We start from the raw sequence: 5,331 nt of genomic DNA, 5'->3' as shown, positions 1-5,331 counted from the left end.
ATTTGTTATTTTAAAGGATTCATAAAAATTGGTAAATCCTGATTAAACTGATCCAAAAAAAGAGTGATGATTACCAGTCTCGGGAATAAAAAGAAGCTATCACTACAGATTTGATAGACATGAGAATAATATTCAGACAATACAGTGAACAACTTCATGCCAATAAACTCAACAAAAGAGATAGATGGAAAAACTCCTTTTCCCAAGAAACAACTTGATCAGAATATTGACAAGATCGGAAGTTAGAAAAACATGAGTAGTATTGAATCTATTAATGAAATTGAATACATATTTCAAAACATTGCCACAAACGACTGAACTAGTGAATTCCATTAAATATGTACAGTGGAAAAAAAACACTAATCAAACAGAAAACTCTTTCTAGAAGAAGAGAGCACTATCCACCAAGTTTATGAAATCAACATTGCCGTGTTGAAAAAAAAATCAAATAAGGTCATCACGAGGAAAGGAAAACATAGACCAATATCCCTCATGAACACAGGTGCAAAAAATCCTTAACAACATCTAATGTATCTCAGAGACAATGCAAGTTTAGTTCTAAACCGCCACAATAGAACAAATATTGCAGTAAAGCAAGTCAAATTAACTTTTTGGTTCCCCAGTGCATATAAAAGTTATGTTTACAGTATACTATAGTCTATTAGGCATTCAATAGCATTGTCTAAAAAAAGTGTACATACCTATTAAAAATATTTTATTGCTAAAAAATGCTGACCATCATATGAGCTTTCAGCAAGTCATAATCTTTTTTGCTGGTGGAGGGTCTTGTCTCCAAGTTGATGGCTGCTGACCGATCAGAGTGCTGGTTGCTGATGGCTAGAGTGGGTGTGGCAATTTCTTTTTATTTTATTTTTTTTTTATTTTTGGCAATTTCTTAAAATAAGACAATAAAGTTTGCCACATAGATTGACTTTTCCTTTCATGAACGATTTCTCTGCAGCCTATCATGCTGTTTGATAGCATTTTACCCACAGTAGAACTTCTTTCAAAATTGGAGTCGATATTCTCAAACTTTGCCACTGCTTTATCAACTAAGCTTATGTAATATTTTAAATCCTTTGTTGTCATGTCAACAATCTTTGTAGCATGTTTACCAGGAATAGTTTGCATCTTAAGAAACCACTTTCTTTGCTCAACCATAAGAAGCAACTTCTCATCTGTTCAAGATTTATCATGAGATTGCAGGAATTCAATCACATCTTCAGGCTCCACTCCTCCTTCTAGCTTTCTTTCTATTTCCACCACATCTGCAGTTACTTCCTCCACTGAAGTGTTAGCCCTTCAAAGTCAGCCATGAGGGTTGGAATCAACTTCTTCCAAATTCCTCTCCATGTTGATATTTGGATCTCTCCCCACAAATTGCAAGTGTACTTAATGGCATTTAGAATGGTGAATCCTTTCCAGAAGGTTTTCAATTGACTTTGATTAGATCCATCAAAGGAATCACTATCAATGGCAGCTATAGCCTTATGAAAAGTTTGTTTCTTACATAATAAGACTTGAAAGTTGGAGTTACTCCTTGATCCATGGGCTACAAAATAGATGTTGTGTTAGTAGGAGAAAAACAACATTAATCTCATTGCACTTCTCCATCAGAGCTCTTAGGTGGCCATATACAATGTCAATAGGCAGTAATGTTTTGAAAGAATTTTTTTTCCTCAGCAGCAGGTCTCAACAATGGAACTAAAATATCAGCAAACCATATTGTAAATAGATATGCTGTCATCCAGGATTTGTTGTCCCATTTTTAGAGCACCAGCAGAGTTGATTTAGCATCGCTCTTGAAGGCTCTAGGATTTTTTGAATGGGAAGTGAGTACTGGCCTCAACTTAAAATCACAAGATCCATTAGCCCCTAACAACAGAGTCAGTGTGTCCTTTGAAGTTTTAAAACCAGGCATTGACTTCTCTCTAATCCTAGATGGCATCTTCTTCCAATGTAAAGCTGTCTCATCTATATTAAGAATCTGTTGTTTAGTGCAGCCACATTCATTAGCTACTATTATTAACTAAATTTTCTCAATAACTTACCAGAGCTTCTGCATCAGCATTTGCTGTTTCACCTTGTACGTTGATTTTATGGAGATGGCGTCCGTCTTTAAACCTCATGAACCAACCTCTGCTAGCCTCAAACTTCTCTTCCTCACCTCTTGCAGTCTTCAGAGAATTGAAAAGAGTTAGAGTCTTGCTCTAGATTAGGCTTTACTAAGGAAATGTTGTAGCTGGTTTGATCTTTTATCCAGACCACTAATACTTTGTTCATATCAGCAATAAGGCTGTTTTGCTTTTTTATCATTCGTGTGTTCACTGGAATAGCACTTTTAATTTCTTTCAAGAAATTTTCCTTTGCATTCACCACTTTGCTATTTATCACAAAATACCTAGCTTTTGGTTTACCCTGGCTTTTGACATGACTTCTTCACTAAGCTTAATTTTCTCTAGCTTTTGATTTAAATTCAAATTTAAATTTAAATTAAAAAAAAAAATTTAAAGAGATGTGCAACTCTTTCCTTCACTTGAAGACTTAAAGGGCACTTGTGGGATTATTAATTGTCCTAATATCATTATTGTTGTATCTCAGAATAGGGAGGCCCAAGGAGAGAAAGAGATGAAGGAATGGCTGGTCAGTGGAACACTCAGACACAACATTTATGAATTAAGTTCTCTGTCCTATGTGAGCACAATTCATGGCTCCCCAAAACAATTAACAATGTAATATCTAAGATCCCTGATTACAGATCACCATAACAAATATAACAATAATGAAAAGTGTTGAATTATTGCAAGAAGTACCAAAATGTGACATACAGACACAAAATGAGCAAATGTTGTTGGAAAAATAGCAGTGGTAGGCTTGCTCAGTGCAAGGTTGCCACAAACATTGAATTTATAATACATAGTATCTGAAAAACACAGTAAAGTGTAATACACTAAGGTATGCCTATTATGCATATCAAATCCACCAATATGTAAAAAAAACATCATGAGCAATTAAGTTTTATCCCAGGAATGCAAGTTTTAACATCTTATAATGAAGGAATATAATTTAGAATATTAAAAATAAAGTAATTAAAAATAACAAAAATAAAAGAAAAAAACAGATGATCACCACACTTTATAAAGCACTTTTAATATTCAATAGTCATAAAAGTGGAAAATCTTAGGAAACTATGAATAGAAGGAAATATTTCAGCTGATAAAAAGGACTATCTATGAAAAATATAGCTAACATAATAATTAATGGTAACAAATAGAAAGCTTTCCCCCAAGATCAATAACAAGACCGCATTATCTACTCCCACTTTGTACTGAATTTCCTCGTCAGTTCAAGAAAGAAATAAGGAGAGAGACAGAGACAGAGAAGAGAGAGAGAGAGAGAGAGAGGTAGCAAGAGGGAGAGAGGTTAGATTGAAAGAGAAAAAGTAAAATTTTCAGGGCACCTGGGTGACTCAATTGGTTGAGCATCCAACTTTGGCTCTGGCCATGGTCTCATGGGTTTATGAGTTCAAGTCCCACATTCGGCTCACTGCTGTCAATGCAGAGCCCTCTTGGAATCCTCTGTCCCTCTCTCTCTGCCCCTCCCTTTCTTGCACTCTCTCTCTCTTAAAAATAAACATTTTTTAAAAAAGAAAAAGTAAAAATTTGTATTTGTCAGTCAACATTAATTACACTCATAAAATGCCTAAGGATGGGGCGCCTGGGTGGCGCAGTCGGTTAAGCGTCCGACTTCAGCCAGGTCACGATCTCACAGTCCGGGAGTTCGAGCCCCGCGTCAGGCTCTGGGCTGATGGCTCAGAGCCTGGAGCCTGTTTCCGATTCTGTGTCTCCCTCTCTCTCTGCTCCTCCCCCGTTCATGCTCTGTCTCTCTCTGTCCCAAAAATAAATAAACGTTGAAAAAAAAAAAATTTAAAAAAAAAAAAAATAAAATGCCTAAGGAATCTATCAAAAAGATACTGGAACTAATAATAGATCATAGCAAGGTCACAGGATAAAAGGACAATATTTAAAAAGTAATCACACTTCTATATATTAGTAATAAACAATCATTAAGTGTAATTTCAAAATACAATTTATGATAGTATCAAAACCATTAAATACTTAAGGAATAAATTTTTAAAATATAGAATGTACAAAATAGTGGTAAGAGAAATTTTACAAGACCTAAATAAATGAAAACATATATTGTACTCATCAACTGAAAGACTCAATATTATTAATATGTCCATTATCTACATTTGGATCTATATATTTGAAGTAATATCAATACAAAAATAAATAAATAGTTCTAAATCTCATGAAACTGCAGTAGACCCAAAATAGTCAAATCAAGGGGTGCCTGGGTGGCTCAGTCGGTTGAGCGTCCGACTTCAGCTCAGGTCATGATCTTGCAGTCCATGAGTTCGAGCCCCGTGTCGGGCTCTGTGATGACAGCTCCGAGCCTGGAGCCTGTTTCAGATTCTGTGTCTCCCTCTTTCTCTCTCCTCCCCCGCTCATGCTCTGTCTCTCTCTTCTCAAAAAATAAATAAACATTAAAAAAAAACTTTTAATAAAAAAAATAGTCAAATCAATTTTGAGGAAAAAAAATAAGGAAAGAAAGAAAGAGAAAGGATGTATGCTACCTAATTCAAGACTTACAATAGTAATTAAATCAGTTTGTATTGGCATAATGATGGGCATGGAGATCAATGAAACAGAACAGAGTTCAGAAAAAGACCCACATGTATATATGTTAAATTGATTTTTAATTAAAGCTATGGAGTAAATTCAATGAAAAAGTATTTTAAATAAATGGTACTAGAACAACTGGATATTCTAACGGGGAAAGACAAAAATTCTTACCTTGCCCTCTGCCACCCACCATACACAAAAGTTTATTCAAAAGGACTCATAAACCTAGACATATAAAACTATCAAACTCCTGGAAGAAAATGTGGAAGAAAATCTTAATGACCTTGGATTAGGCAAAGATTTCCCAAGACACAAAAACCACAAAACTTAAGAAAAATAATTGATGAGTTGAACTACAGCAAAACAAATACATTCCTAGCTTTGAAAGATATCAAAATGAAAAGACAAACTGGAAAAAGAGAAAAGATTCATGTATTTATATATGACAAAAGACCGTATCCAGAATAATACAGGTTGGAGCAAAATTAAATGATAGAGATTAGTAAAATAATAGAAAATATTAACAATGCTAATAATTGTTTTTTAAAGTTTATTTATTTATTTTGAGAAAGAGAGAGAGAGAGAGAGAGTAGGGGAAGGGCAGAAACAGAGAGAGAGAATCCCAAACATGTTGACAGTTCAG

The 5,331-nt window shown here is 34.6% G+C and overlaps 1 pseudogene; it reads right to left on the bottom strand.

Moving 5' to 3' along the window:
• Window positions 1-750: 750 nt before the first annotated feature.
• LOC116737869 lies at window positions 751-2,471 on the bottom strand (annotated as a pseudogene).
• Between the last annotated feature and the right edge of the window lie 2,860 nt (window positions 2,472-5,331).

The sequence above is a fragment of the Lynx canadensis genome, chromosome F2, assembly GCF_007474595.2.
Source record: "Lynx canadensis isolate LIC74 chromosome F2, mLynCan4.pri.v2, whole genome shotgun sequence".
Taxonomy (NCBI): domain Eukaryota; kingdom Metazoa; phylum Chordata; class Mammalia; order Carnivora; family Felidae; genus Lynx; species Lynx canadensis.
The sequence above is the reverse complement of the archived record's forward strand: the minus strand, read 5'-3'. Positions and strand labels throughout refer to the sequence as shown.